Source organism: Gorilla gorilla, chromosome 6 (genome assembly GCF_029281585.2).
Source record: "Gorilla gorilla gorilla isolate KB3781 chromosome 6, NHGRI_mGorGor1-v2.1_pri, whole genome shotgun sequence".
Lineage (NCBI taxonomy): Eukaryota > Metazoa > Chordata > Mammalia > Primates > Hominidae > Gorilla > Gorilla gorilla.
The window spans coordinates 110,771,443-110,787,640 of NC_073230.2; the positions used below are offsets into that span (position 1 = coordinate 110,771,443).

A 16,198-nucleotide genomic window follows, 5' to 3' on the forward strand; every position below is an offset into this window, starting at 1 on the left:
ACCGTGAATGAGCTTGGAAGAGGACTCTTCTCCAGTCCTTTTTTCAAATGAGAATGCAACTGCTGACACCTTGATCACAGCCTTGTGAGGCCCTGGAGAGAAGACCTGGTGAAGCCACGTTCAGACTCCTGGACCCACAAAAACTGTGAGACAATAAGTGTGTGTGTTGTTTTAACCTGCTATGTTTGTAGTAATTTGTTATGCAGAAAAATAGAAATCCATTATACCCTAGGCTGGGCACGGTGGCTCACACCTGTAATCCCAGCACTCTGGGAGGCCTAGGCAGGTGGATCACGAGGTCAAGAGATAGAGACCATCCTGGCCAACATGGTGAAACCCTGTCTCTACTAAAAATACAAAAATTAGCTGGGTGTGGTGGTGCGCACCTGTAGTCCCAGCTACTAGGGAGGCTGAGGCAGGAGAATCGCTCGAACCCAGGAGGCAGAGGTTGCAGTGAGCTGAGATCGCACCACCACATTCCAGCCTGGTGACAGAGGGAGAAGACTCCGTCTCAAAAAAAATAAAATAAAATAAAAGCTAATACAGCCCAAACGCTGCTCCCTGGGACCCTTTTCTATTATTTATCTTTTCACCTTAGCACTTACCACTTTCTGACATATTTTCTATTTCACCAATTTCCCTTGCTGATGTCCTATGCTTCCCCCATGACTCCCACACAAAAGTTCCACTAAGACAGGGATTTTTATCTTTTTTTTTTTCTCTGCCATTATAGTCTCAGCACCTTCAACAGTCTCAGTAAATGTTTGTTGAGTGAATGAATACATGAATGGATGCTAAATCCTATTACCCGAGCAGAGAAATTCATCAAACTTATATATACCTCAGGGAGGTAAGACAGAAAAGATAACAGGTTTGTTTCATTTTCAACTTGTTGTTAAGGAAATGTTTAAGCATTGATTCTACAGCTCATGAGCAGCAGGGGGAAAAAAGCATTGATTCAAAACCACTATGATGTTTCCAAGTAATCGCTTCTTACAAGTGTGGCTTATTCCAGGGGTAAATTATAAATTTCTAATTTTTAATTTTTATTTTGCTTTTCATCATCCAATATATAATCGTGACTGTCTCCAGTATATAATTTCTTAGAGCATCATTCTTTGAGGTCTTTTAACTTGACTCACATTTTAAAAATACATTTCTCATCAACCCTCAGTACACACTGATACCCACATACACAACTGAAAAGTATCACAAAATAGTACTTATTCTTTTAATGTGCTCTGATTGTTTCCCATTCTGTTGCATTCTGTTGTATTTCATTTTTTAAAACTGGACAAGACCCGCCAGTAGGATTGACAAGACCAATCCTCAGTTTTCAAGCCTCTCCCAGGTTTGGATTGCTATGGGTTTGACATTATTCTTCCTGGTGTCTGTGGTGAGGCCCCCTCTTCTGTGCTGCATGGAAAATAGAAATACCTACCCTAGAAGCTAGGGGAGCTGGGGGCAGCACTGGCGTTTTCTTGTGAAACTGACATGGAGTGAGCCTGAATTGAGAGCCGCCCACCTCTACTGCAGCTGAACCAGAGAAACACCAAGCCCCGGATGATCATCGTCATTAGTTTGTGTGAGTGTTTCTATATTTCAAAGACTCTATAATATCCAAATAACTATTGCAACTAATCTTTAATCATGGTCATGTCTCAGATGTCTTAATGGTCCCTGAGTCACCAGCAGTTGGCCTTTGAATCTCTGATTGTAAAGTGTTTAAAAGAATCCCTGAAACATTAGCCACCTTACATGATTCCAAATGGCATAACTTGTGAAGATAATGAAAAATTATGGTAAAGCACTTTTCATATAGCATGAACTAATCAGTGAGCCCAGACAAGCTGATGTTGATGAAGTGCCATCAAGTTATGGCATGAAATGCCACCTGTGGGTAAATCTGGGTCTAATTTGCCTTTGCAAGTAGTTTTCTATTTATTTGAATGTGAAATGAATCTTAAGGATGGCAGATGATAAAGATGCCGCCCCGTCAACACTGATTTGATTGGAAGTGCATTTGTCCTTTCTTTGAGCGTGTAGTTTCAGAGAATTTTTCAAATCTTCCTTTGTAAGTGTTAGCCCAGCAGTGCAGGCAGAGGGGGAGATGCCCCGGCACCTTCCTCCCTCGCTGCCTTCACCCCACCATCCTGCCTGAAGTCCGAGGTGCCAGGGCAAGGAGGGGAGATGCAGAAAGCCGGAACTCACTCAGAGAGAAGTCAGGAGCCAGTGAGGCTGAGCGTGCTTCTTCTCACGCTTTTTGGCTCCCCTCACCATTTTGGCCCCCATTTTCCTTCCCTTTTGGCTTTGTGCCTGTTATTGTGATTCTTAGCGTCAGATGGCCTCAGCTCTCCTGTTTAATGGATGTCTCTGCTAATGTAACATTCTCTTATCATCATGTGGAAGCAATGGCCAAATCCACAATACAGGCGATTCTACAGAACAAGTAGCCCAGTTTCTTCACGACATGAATAATCAGGTGGAGGTGAAGGGGAGGAACGGCTATAACGTAAGAGATGAAAGACATTAGTCAGATTCAGTCTTGTCTCAAAGTAGAGATAGGAGTATAGTGGATTCCCAATTGTGCATCACTCACCATCAATGTTTATCAATATTTTGTTCTTCGTGCTTCAATTATTCATTCCAACAGGTGTGTGTGTGTGTGTGTGTGTGTGTGTGTTGTGTATAGTAGCTATGGTCTCAACGTGTCCCCCTAAATTCATGTGTTGGAAACGTAATCTCCCCAATGCAACAGTGTTGGGAGGTAAGGCCTTTCAGGAGGTAAGTCGCAAGGGCTCTGCCTTTGCAACTGGATTAATGCCACTATGGAAAGGGCTTGGGGAGTGAGTTCTCTGTCTTTCCCTCTTCCGCTGTTCTGCACGTGAGAACACAGTCTTCCTCCTCTCTCACCCTTCCACCTTCCATCATGTGAGGCCACAGCAAGAAGTCCCTAATCAGATGCTGATGCCTTAATCTTGGACTTCCCAGCTTCCAGAATTTGAGAGAATACATTTCTGTTCTTTATAAATTACCTAGTCTCAGGTTTCTGTTATAGCACCACAAAACAGACTAAAACAACAATATTTTAAAGTAAATCCTAGAGTTTCTATTATTTCATCCATAAGTACTTTAATGTATGGCACTTACAAGTACACTTTGGCAAAATGTTTTCAGCCTTTGACAAGGGGCTCCACTGGAAGCAACCCTGTGACTTTTTTTTTTTTTTTTTTTTTCCTAAGAGTCGAGGTCTCATTGTGTTACCCAAGCTGGAGTGCAGTGGCACTCCACTGAAGTTTGAGTGCATTACAGCTGCAAACTCCTGGGCTCAAGTGATCCTCCTACATAAGCCTCTTAAAGAGCTAGGACTACAGGCATGTGCCACCATGCCTGGCTGTTTTCATTTTTTGTACAGAAAGTGTCTCGCTATGTTTCCCAGGCTAGTCTCAAACTCCTGGTCTCAAGTGATCTACCTCAGCCTCCCAAAGTGCTGGGATTACAGGAGTGGGAGCCACTTTGCCCAGCCCCATGTGTCTCTAAATGAGGGTTTACTCTAAGGACAGTGCTGACATTTATGAAAACACATTGTTTCTCTACCCAGATCCTCAGGATAAAATTCCTCCTGGACTGTGCTTAGGAGAAACTTCACAATTTCTCACCAAAACACTAAAACTTGAGTACCTAATCAAATGTTCTTTATACAAGATCTGCTAGGAAGCTTAGATACAAAATCTGTGGCCAACCATGTCATATAGCTGCACACAAGGAGATGAAATTTTCTATTACTGTTATTTCCTATTCTAATATGTTCCTCTTCTTTTTGTTCCTTTTTCTTTCTCATCCACTTCAAATTTGTGTTATCTTATTTATTTTTATATCTCTGTAAGCAGAGGTATGCTGGTGTTTCACAACTAGTTCTCTGAAAAAAATGCCTATACATGTATACATTTATTATATATTTTGCTGCTATAAATGATGTATATCCCACAATAAGCAAATAACAGTAAACTACATAATACTCTGTATTGTAAATTCCATGCAGCCAATTGATTCTCACATATGCTTTCATTGAGCTTTGTCAAATCCTTTATCCATAACTAACATACAGTTGCAATTGACACCTCTAGAAACCTCTTCTCAGGGAAGAGGAAGACTCTGCCCTTTGGCTTCCAGATCCATGCGTTTTAAGATCTCCTGAGCTATGTTGGCTCTGTTCAATTCTCCCTTCCCTAGCTGCCTCCCCGAGGGCTTTGTCTAGTTGCAACAAAATGATGAAGTGCATGGCCCTGGACAGACAGTTGAGGGGCTGAGTCCTCGATTGCCAATCCCTGCCCTACCCCTTGTAGACTGTGTAAACCCAGGACACGTTATCTCTGCATTTCTTTCCCTCATGGTGCAAATGAGAAGGTTAAATTAGATAATCGTCAAGGTCCCTTATAGCTCTAATATCCTTTGGTTAGGCTCTTATTAAATATGCATCAGACACATTCGGCTGTAAGCTTTATTTTCTGATAATACTAAACTCTGCCCTTGTGTGCACAGCCCTTATAACTTGCTGCTTGTATAATATGTTCATTTGCTCACAAAACACAATAGCAATATTCCCTCTAACAGCAACCTTCTATTCAGTGACTGCCTTTCTCAATATTACTTTTCTTCCTTTTTTTTTTTTTTTTTTTTTTTTGAGATGGAGTCTCACTGTCACCTAGGCTGGAGTGCACAGGCACGATCTCAGCTCACTACAACATCTGCCTCCCGGGTTCAAGCGATCCTCCTGCCTCAGCCTCCTGAGTAGCTGGGACTGCAGGCACCCACAACCATGCCCAGCTAATTTTTGTATTTTTAGTAGAGATGAGGTTTTGCCATGTTGGCCAGGCTCGAACAGGTCTCAAACTCCTGACCTCAAGTGATCTGCCCGCCTTGGCCTCCCAAAGTGCTGGGATTACAGGCGTGAGCCACTGCGCCTGGCCTCAATATTACTTTTCTAAGACTTATTGGGAGGCGATCATGAAAAAATAAAATACTTTTTTAAAAGCAAAAAAAAACCCCACAAAACCGCAGCAACTCCCTTCAACTCCCTTCACTCCCATCTCCTTTTGCCTTTTCTCACGTATTCAGGTGCATCAGGCTTATGGAGCTGGCTCAGATCCTAAGTCCTCCACTCTGGGGAACGAATGGACTTTTATCTGCCTGGATTTAGAAGCCAGGTCCTATTGACAACATGCTATTAAGAGTTCCAAATAACCTTTAAGTAGCTAAATGAAATGATCGTTGTCTACCCTGATCCTACGTGATTTAAGTGTTGTTTGTGAGGAGATGAATCACAGGGCAGTGCTTCACTAACTGTTCTCATTAAATTTTCAAGGTTCTGGACTCCAGGCTGTGGCGTGTTTATTTCTGTCTACACCTTCCCCTCAGACAGGTTTAGTGCCCATCATTCTCATGCAGAGGGCATCCCAGAGCCTAGTGCTCCCAGTCTTTCTCCTTTACTTATTACCTTTCAGGCTCAAACTCATCCACCTGTTTCAACAGAACAACAGCTGAGAAATAGAGCAGGTCTCCTCCTTCACAGACCGCTTAACTCCTGCCTCGCCTCTGCCTTCTGTACAGGCTTGATAGTCAGGTGCATGGTCCAGAGGCCTCCACGTGCAGAGAACAAGACCAGGCTGCCAGCCTCTTCCCCAAAGCATCCTGGGTTTCTTCTCTCAGAGTGCCACAGCATTCTCTCTCCTTTAAGGCCTTGGGTGTGTTCACAGAGTCTCATCGCAGGCTACCGCCCACTGGCACCTCATGTAATCTCAGTGAAACCATTCACGTTCTGGGCATCCAGGACCATGAGGATAACCCTATAGCCACTTCATATTACTGTGCCAAGCACATTACCTCACTTAATTCTCACTTAACTCACTTAATTTAACCCCAAGAGGGCTGATATTCAGATGGTTGGCACCGGTAAGTCCTCATGAATTATTTATAATCCACTTCTATTCTCATTGGCCTGGGACATACCAGTTGTGAAAGGTATTAAATATGACCTGGAGGTAGATGTCACTTACAGTTTTCAAAGGAGGAGATGGAGGCCCTGAGTTATCCTGGAAGAGCGGGAGGGCGCAAGGCATTTCTCAAAAGAAGACACACAGAAACTACAACAGGGATCACCGCGGCAGACAGGAGGCAGAACCAGATGCAGCTCCAACTTGGACAGACAGAGCAGCATACGGAGGCTCACATCATGAATTTTAGCTCCAGAACAACTGCAGGAATAAACCAGGAATCCTGAGAGGGCCCACAGACCCTCTTGAAGGAAGCAGACTGCTCCTGCAGGACCCAGGAGACACCCCAAATACTGTGAGTGCCCCAACTGTGGAAGTGGGAAAAGGAGACCCTCTGCCCTGAACACACGCCCCCACTGGGGAAACTGAAGGCCTAGTTTGCGAAAGAAGTTTCCGACCTTACCTGGAGCTGAGTCAATTTAGAGAGCCGAGTGAACTACAAGGGTAAAGGAAGCAGTCAGAAAGGCCCTGGGAGCTCGCTGGGACCCCAAGCAGGCCATTCTTACCTGGCACCACAAGGATCCTTCAGGAGGGCAGCCAGAGGTGTGGGGAAAATGCCACAGGGAGAAGGAAGTCTCCAGCTGAACTTCATAACAATTTGAACCAGGCGAGAAGCCTCCTGGCCAGAACTCTGGGGAGAACGCGAATCCAGCATGCAGACTCCACAGGTGGGGGAAGAACTGAGCCCTTTTCCTTTGCAGCTGGGAGGTGGGTAGTCTGGGGCAATTCTCAGCCCTGCTTGCCCACTGCCTGGAAACAGATTTGGTGCTGTTAGGGGAGGCACTGTGGGAGTGAGACCAGCCCTTTGGATTGCGTGGGAGCTGGGTGAGGCCTGTGACTGCTGGCTTTCCCCCACTTCCCTGACAACCCGCATGACTCAGCAAAGGCAGCCATAATCCTCCTAGGTACACAACTCTATTGACCCAGGAACCTCACCCCCATTCCCGACAGCAGCCACAGCAAGACCTGCCCAATCAAGGAGAGTCTGAGTTGAGACACACCTAGCCCTGGTCCTTCCCTACCCACGCTGGCAATTGAAGACAAAGGGCATATATTCTTGGGAGTTCTAGGGCCCTGCCCACTGCCAGTTCCTCCTCATACTACCACAGCTGATGCTCTCTGGAAAGTGCCACTTCCTGGCAGGAAGCCAATCCGCATAAAAATAGAGCATTAAACCACCAAAGCTAAGAACCCTCAAAGAGTCCATTTCACAACCCTGCCACTTCCACCAGAACAGATGCTGGTATCCGTGGCTGAAAGACCCATAGATGGTTCACATCACAGGACTCTGCAGACACTCCCAGTACCAGCCCAAAGTCTGGTATGCTTGCTGGGTGGCTAGACCTAGAAGAGAGATAACAATCACTGCAGCTTGGTTCTCAGGAAGCCACATCCATAGGACAAGGGGGAGAGTACTACATCAAGGGAACACCCCATGGGACAAAAGAATCTGAACAGCAAGCAGCCTTCAGCCCTAGACCTTCCCTTTCACAGAGCCTACCCAAATGAGAAGGAACCAGAAAACCAACTCAAGTAATATGACAAAACAAGGCTCTTTAACACCCCCAAAAATTTCACTAGCTCAACAGCAATGGATCCAAACAAAGAAGAAATCCGTGATTTACCTGAAAAAGAATTCAAGAGGTTAATTATGAAGCTAATCAGGGATGCACCAGAGAAAGGTGAAGCCCAATGCAAGGAAATCCAAAAAACAATAAAAGAAGTGAAGGGAGAAATATTCAAGAAAATAGATAGCATGAAGAAAAAACAAGACTTCAGGAAACATTGGACACATTTATAGACAAATGCTCTGGAAAGTTTCAATAGTAGGGTTGAACAAGTAGAAGAAAGAAATTCAGAGCTTTGTAGGATTAACCCAATCCTACAAAGACAAAGTAAAAAGAATGAAAAAATATTAACAAAGCCCCCATGAAGTCTGAGATTATATTAAATGACCAAACCTAAGAATAATCAGTGTTCCTGAGGATGAAGAGAAATCTAAAATTTGGAAGATATATTTGGGGAAATAATCAAGGAAAACATCCCCAGCCTTGCTAGAGACCTAGACATCCAAATACAAGAAGCACAAAGAACACCTGGGAAATTGATCACAAAAAAAATCATTGCCTAGGCACACTGTCATCAGGTTATCTAAAGTTAACATAAAGGAAAGAATCTTAAGAGCTGTGAAATAAAAGCACCAGGTAACCTATAAAGGAAAACGTTTCAGATTAGCAGCAGATTTCTCAGCAGAAACCCTGCAAGCTAGAAGGGATTAGGGCCCTATCTTCATCCTCCTCAAACAAAACAATTATCAGCCAAGAGTTTTGTAATCAGCAAAACTAAGCATCATATTTGAAGGAAAGATACAGTCTTTTTCAGACAAACAAATGCTGAGAGAATTCGCCACTACCAAGCTACCACAACAAGAACTGCTAAAAGGGCTCTAAATCTTGGAACAAATCCTGGAAACACATCAAAACAGAACCTCTTTAAAGCATAAATCTCACAGGACCTATAAAACAAAAATACGATTTAAAAAGCAAGAACAAAAAACCAAGGTACACAGGCAACAAATAGCATAATGAATGGAATGGTACATCACATCTCAATACTAACATTGACTGTAAATGGCCTAAGTGCTCCACTTAAAAGATACAGAACTGCAGAATGGATAAGAACTCACCAACCAACTATCTGCTGCCTTCAGGAGACTCACCTAACACATAAGGACTCACATAAACTTCAAGTAAAGGAGTGGAAAAAGTCATTTCATGCAAATGGATACCAAAAGCAAGCAGAGGTAGCTATTCTTACATCAGACAAAAACATCTTTAAAGCAATAGCGGTTAAAAAAGACAAAGAGGGACATTATACAATGGTAAAAGGCCTTGTCCAACAGGGAAGTATCACAATCCTAAACATATATGCACCTAACACTGGAACTCCCAAATTTATAAAACAATTACTAGTAGACCTAAGAAATGAGATAGACAGCAACACAATAATAGTGGGGGACTTCAATACTCCACTGACAGCACTAGACAGGTCATCAAGACAGAAAGTCAACAAAGAAACAATGGATTTAAACTATACCTTGGAACAAATGGACTTAACAGATACATACAGGACATTTCATCCAACAACCACAGAATACACATTCTATTCAACAGCACATGGAAATTTCTCCAAGATAGACCATATGATAGGCCACAAAATGAGCCTCAAAAAATTTAAGAAAATTGAAATTATATCAAGCACTCTCTCAGACCACAGTGGACTAAAACTGGAAATCAACTCCTGCTGGTTCCCCAATTTTGCACTTGTGAATTGTGCTGTTATAAACATGTGTGTGCCAGTATCTTTTTCGTATAATGACTTCTTTTCCTCTGGGTAGATACCCAGTAGTGGGATTGCCGGATCAAATGGTAGCTCTACTTTTAGTTTTTTAAGGGATCTCCACACTGTTTTCCATAGTGGCTATAAAAACCCTTCCAGACATTGGCTTAGGCAGGGGTTTCATGACCAAGAACTCAAAACCAAATGCAATAAAAACAAAGATAAATAGCTGGGACTTAATTAAACTACAGAGCTTTTGCATGGCAAAAGGAACAGTCAGCAGAGTAAACAGACAACTCACAGAGTGGAAGAGAATCTTCACAATCTATACATCTGACAAAGGACTGATATCCAGAATCTACAATGAACTCAAACAAATCAGCAAGACAAAAACAAACAATCCCATCAAAAAGTGGGCTAAGAACATGAAAAGACAATTCTCATAAGAAGATATACAAATGGCCAACAAACATATGAAAAAGTGCTCAACATCACTAATGATCAGGGAAATGCAAATCAAAACCACAATGCGATAGCACCTTTCTCCTGCAAGAATGGACATAACCAAAAAATCAAAAACCAGTAGATGTTGGCGTGGATGCGGTGATCAGGGAACACTTCTACACTGCTGGTGGGAACCTTTAGGTTTTCCAGGATGTATATGGGTGCTCTCCTTGATGGAGTTTGGGAAAGATACCTCTTTATTCACTCATCTCCTCCACAACTTAAGTGTTTGGGAATTGAGGAAGCCTGCACCTTAAGAGCTAAACAGGTTCTTCTTGGTGGATTTCTTGGTCTCTCTCTCTCTATATATACATTTTTTTTTCTTTTGCTTTTTTTTTTTTTTTTTTTTGAGATGGAGTCTTGCTCTGTGGCCCAGGCTGGAGTGCAGTGGTGCAATCTCTGCTCACTGCAACCTCTGCCTCCTGAGTTCAAGTGATTCTCCGGCCTAAGCCTCCCAATTAGCTGGGACTACGGGTGCCCATGTTCAGCTAATTTTGTATTTTTAGTAGAGACAGGATTTCACCGTGTTGGCCAGGCTGGTCTCAAGCTCCTGATCAAGTGATCTGCCCGCCTCAGCCTCCCAAAGTGCTGGGATTACAGACATGAGTCACCATGCTCGGCCCCCTTACTGACAATTTTAACCCAGGTGCAGCTGAGACAACACATTGACGGAGCGGAGAGACGATCATCAGAAACGTGAAGCACATTTGTCATCAACACTAAGCACGGCTAACTTTATTACTTCTGGTTTTTTCCCTTCCTTTTCAGTGATGAAATAAGTCCCAGTCCCAGCAAATGGCAAATCTCTATGTTTAAAGTGTACTTGGATTTTACTAATTTACTTTTCTCATGCATAATTCAAAGGGGGATTTTATTTCAGTACTTTATTTGTGCCTTCTAGTTATTATTCCTTCTGAAAATGGCTCCTCACATATATTCAAGCTAAAGCTTTACTGAAGGTTTTTGTGTGTGTGTGTGTGTGTGTGTGTGTAACTTCATTTTCTTAAGCCTACAAAATGGAAGAGTCGGTTTGGGCGATTGCTTCATGGTGGTGTTGAATTTGTAGGTCAATATGAATTCTAGTGAGGAGTGGGGGCAGAATGAGGAATGAAATGTCACAGTACCAGAATATGGGCTTATAGTTTCTCGGAAGAGATCTTGTTTGAGCCAAAAGTCTCTAATTGCAGAGGAAATGGCTTGATTCAGAAGTTAACAGGCAGCCTCTCTTGAATGCCAGGAACTATATTCCCCAGGGCCCAAATACTGTGACTTAAAAAAAAAAAAAAAAGAAAGAAAGAAAGAAAGAAAGAAATCCACTTTACCCCAGCACTGTGATGTAGAACATTCTCTATGTTGGGGATTGGGGTGGGGGACACAACAAGAATCTCACTGACTTAAAAAAAAATACAAAATAAAAATAAAAAAGAAGAAAGAACCTCACTGACTTAAGAGATAAGCACTGAAACCCCCCAAGGGAAGCAGGCCAAGAAGAGAGCTCCCAGCACCCTGTCTCCCTGTCCCAGGCTGCCTCCTGTCAAGTTCGGTGCAAATCTTGTGCTGCCAGAGTTTCCTGCATCTCTGTGGGAGTAGTGACAGCCCATAAGGAAGATGAATAACTTCAGGGACCACTTTGTAAGGCCCAGGAACCTTAAGTGTGAGGTCTTGTGCCCATGTGAAGACAGAAGTCCTTGGCACCATGACACAGTTGCTCAGTCCAAACCTCCTTGCAGGGGAGGCTGACCCAGGGTTCAGCTTGCGGCCCAATAGTGACCTCTGGAGAGACCATAGCATCATAGACGGACGGGGGCTTGGAGACCACCCAGTCCAACAGCCTCGGTGAGGAAACTGAGACCAAGCCCTTACCTCCAATGCTCTGACTCCTGACACAGCCAAAATCCACTGCACCGTGGTGGGGGTGTGCTCCCTCGGGCTTTAACTTGCATGGTCATTGGCTATGAATCGGTCTGAACCTGAATGTATTAAGACGTAATGGTTTTACTAGCCTCAAAATAGAAACCCAATTTCTCTCCTGACATTTTCCATCTACATTTTCTCCGCTAAGTTTTTTCTTAGCTTCTGCTAGGAAAAGTCTCTTGCTGAACAACTCTGCCTGTTATATTCCTGGAGAACATGCCATAACTGCCTGGGGTGAACTGATTAATATAAGCCTAAGTTTGGAGTCCTTCTGCGATGGTTCTAAAAAAAAAAAAATCTGTTATTATCCCACAATTTGTTAGGAACAAGTACTCACGAAGGTAAGAGTGAGACAAAATGACATTTTCATTTACAAATCCTTTGAATGCTTTAAGACCCAGCCATTTCTCCTGGTGATGGCTGTCTTGATCTGCCTAATGACTGAGCCCTTGTTTTGTTTAATCACTTCAAGAAACACAAACTAGTTTCATTTCATTAGTGCTTAAAACGTCATTATGATTAGGGCATTGAGGGGTGAATGGCATATTTGTGTTGCTTAAAGTGGAGCATCTATTTTAATTGTGATTAGTGTTTTCAAAGTAGTCAACTAATACCTTTAAATATTAATGGGAGGGGGACAGGAAGGATGTTAAAATGGGCTCATCAAACACAGAAGGACATACCATCTTTTGTTAATTTCAAGACTCACTTTTTCACATTTAATATCTCGTGATCAATGGCAGTGCTTTTTCTTTCTTAGTAATACATAAAACAATGATGTATTTTATAATATATGGCACCTTAGATTCAATAAAATACTATTGCAAGCTACTTGTTCATATGAACTTATTGGTTGATTTACAATCTTGGGGAAAAATAAATTGTAGCCATTTCCTTATTTTAACATTTACATGTGGCAAATAAGATTATCCATAGTGTCTATGACGTAATGAAAATTCCAAGCTTCCTAATGAAACTTTCCTTTGCTTCACTCCATGGCAGCCCACTTTAGTTAGCTTCTGGTAAGACCAGTCGCTCTAAGCCTTCCGTTATCTCCACATGTGTTGCTCCAGTAGAGAAACAGACTGATTTGGTGATCATGTCTTCATCAAAAGTGGTCTTATTAACCAAAAAAGAGTAAAATATGAAAGTTAATCTAGCTATAGAAGAGTATGCAAACTTCAACTATAGGATCAGTAGGCTCAGTAGGGTTGGTTCTTCTTTTCTTTCTTCTTTAAAACAAACAAACAAACAAACAGGCTGGGCACAGTGGTTCATGTCTATAACCCCAGCACTTTGGCAGGAGGATCGCCTGAGCCCAGGAGTTTGAGACCACCCTGAACAATAAGGTGAGACCCTGTCTCTCCAAAAAAAAAAAAAAAAAAAAAAAAAGCCAGGGATGGTAGTACACACCTGTGGTCTCAGCTACTGGGGAGGCTGAGGTGGGAGGATCACTGGAGCCACCTCAAGCCACCACAGGCTGCAGCGAGGTCAAGGCTGCAGTGAGCTGTGATCACACCACTACACTCCAGCTTGGGCAACAGAGCAAGACCCTGTCAAGAAAGAAAGAAACAAAAGAGAGAAAGAGAAAAAGACGGGAAAGAGGGAGGGATGGAGGGAGGCAGGCAGGAAGGGAAGGAGGGAAGGAGGGAGGGAGGAAGGGAGAGAGGCAGGAAAGGAAGGAGGGAAGGAGGGAGGGAGGGAGGCAGGAAGGGAAGGAGGGAAGGAGGGAAGGAGGGAAGGAGGGAGGGAGAGAAGGAAGGGAGGAAGGAAGAGAAAGAGAAAGAAAGAGAGGGAGGGAGGGAGGGAAGGAAGGAAGGAAGGAAAGAAAGAAAGAAAGAAAGAAGAAAGAAAGAAAGAAAATAAAAGAAAAAGAAAGAAAACTATACTCCGATATGTTTAAATTTCAACACTAGTGATAATGATCTGCCCCAATATTAGCACATCCTATGACTAAGCATGCTTAAGTCTCTCAAGGTGATAAAAATCATCCTGAGAATCCAAAAGATGACGCCAAGTCATTTTCAGCTCATGTGCGGTCGCTGAGGCATCATAAGGACAATTTATAGCTGGTTCAGAGATAAGCAACAAACTCTTGCTGGTCTTATAAACAGGCTCGATGGAAAACTTAAAAGAACAGGTTTTGAGCCAGATGAAAATGGCTGGGGGAGGGCACAGGGAGGAGAGGGTTGAGAATGAAGCATCTGCTTTCAGGGCAGGGGCCTGAGGCTCCTAAGAAGGATGGCACACCTGTGGCTGCCCCTTCTCACCGACATGGACACGCTCCCATCCCCACCCCAGCCCTCACTCCTGTAAGTTGGGGAAAATTCCCTTCTTTTTGGCTCAGTCTGAAACCTTGGGCACTGGAGACCTGACTTACACTCTAGAGTCTCCTCTGGGCTCGTCCTAAGAGACCTTCTGGTGCTCATGGCCTAATGGCACGGCAAAGGGTCTGATGTGGGTACCCAGTCCAGCTCTTCCAGGACCCTTTCTTCAGAGTCAGGACAGAATGTCATGAGTGGGGTTCAAGCTGAGGCATTTGCTGGCTGCCAGCCAGTCTCATTCAGTAGGTAGATCTTGCTTAAACAAACTTTGGTATAGACCAACAACTTTTATTAGGTTTCTAATAAAGTAATCGCAGTTTCCACCATATTTTAATGATGAAAACTGCGATTATTACACCAACCTAATATAATTGAATATAGATGTAATTTCTTTCCATTATTTTTATTATGAAAGTAGTATGCGCTCATTGCAGAAAATTTGCATAGAAGAGTAGAAAAAATAAAATCAATATTGCATGTATTCCAGAGACAACTTCTGGTAACATTTTGGAATATTTCTTAACAGCAGCCCACCCATTTAATGGCACATAACAAGTGAACACTAGCTTCTTGCTTCTCACTGAACTGTCACTCAGCTGGGTCTGTGGAAGGTCAAGACCCTTATATTTTAATTCTAAGAAAGTAAAGGAATCAAGAATGGCTACTCCATAGGTGAAGCAGCCCCTTATATTTTAATTCTAAATACAAATTTATTTGCTTGAGTATCCTAGAATATAATAGCCACCTGGCATGTTGCCTTTGCATTTTGATAGTACCAATTTAAACATAACATGTAAGTGATAAGTACATTCTGAAACTATAATGATACTATAGACCTTATTTTCCTGAGTAAAGAGATGCAGACTCTACATTTTTGTTCAGTTCTCTGAAAAAAAAAAGGAGAAAAACACAGGAAGAAGATTCAAAGGTGAATTAGTACAGCGAGCTTTTTACTAAGGGCAGCTACCTTGAGGAGAGGAGACTACGTCTTGCATACCAAGTATTTCTGGCACAGTGAGTAAACCCTTTACCTATGTGTTCACTGTCCTTTGCACTCCCAAGGAGGCTGGATGTGATTAGTCAACTAAAAATTAAATCTGATGAGCACATCATATCAAGAAATCACCCTCTTCGCATTTTTTTTTCCCCCTTGAGACAGTGTCTTGCTCTGTTGCTCAGGCTGGAGTGCAGTGGTACGATCTCGGCTCACTGCTACATCTGCCTCCTGGGTTCAAGCAATTCTCCTGCCTTAGCTTCCCGAATAGCTGGGATTACAGGCGTGCGCCACCACACCCTGCTAATTTTTGTATTTTTAGTAGAGATGGGGTTTCACCATCTTGGCCAGGCTGGTGTTGAACTCCCGGCCTCTAGTGATCGGCCCGCCTCAGCCTCCCAAAGTGCTGGGTTTACAGGCATGAGCCACTGCGCTCAGCCTTCCTCTTCGCTTTTTTATTGACTTGTTGTCTTTTTATGTTGACTCTGACTCTACATCTCTGTTATACATCAGAATTAAAGAAAAACTTTTCTTTGGGTAGAAAACACTTAGACTGGAAAGGAAGCATGAATGTGTTGGCAGGGACTGGAGTCACTGCCTGCAAATGCTGTAGGTACCGCTGACTCTATTCTTGACATAACAGTTGGTAAAAGGCCTTGGAGCAAAAAATGAAATCTTACCCAAGCAGATGAAATACCTGAAAATCAACAGAAAAAGATTAAACTGTTCCTAAGAAGAGATTGGGGGAACTCAGAAGAAAATGTCAAACTCCCAACAATGATATTGCGGCCACATGGTTGTGTTTCTTTTAAAAATCTTTGATACAGACACAGTTTGCTTCAGTTCACACCTCAAGGGTGCAGGTTACCATTGTCCAGCACCCCTCTGTTTTCTAAATTGCCCCCCACTTCCTGCTCATTCCATGTGGTTCTGGCAGGACCACCAATTCCAATTCCTCTTCCATCCCCTGCCTAAGGAGTGGGCACATGACCCAGTCTGGCCCATCTTGGCACTCCATAGCCATGGCTAAGGTCATTGGTTCAAAGGATGAGTGTACAACCAAGTAAAGC

General features: G+C 43.0%; 1 long non-coding RNA gene across 1 annotated transcript; it reads right to left on the reverse strand.

Moving 5' to 3' along the window:
* Positions 1-1,009: 1,009 nt before the first annotated feature.
* On the reverse strand, positions 1,010-6,846 carry LOC134758872 (uncharacterized). Its single transcript, XR_010134541.1, has 3 exons — positions 6,560-6,846; positions 6,057-6,254; positions 1,010-2,505 (listed from the first exon to the last, which is right to left on the reverse strand). It is a non-coding gene; the product is annotated as an uncharacterized lncRNA (long non-coding RNA).
* Between the last annotated feature and the right edge of the window lie 9,352 nt (positions 6,847-16,198).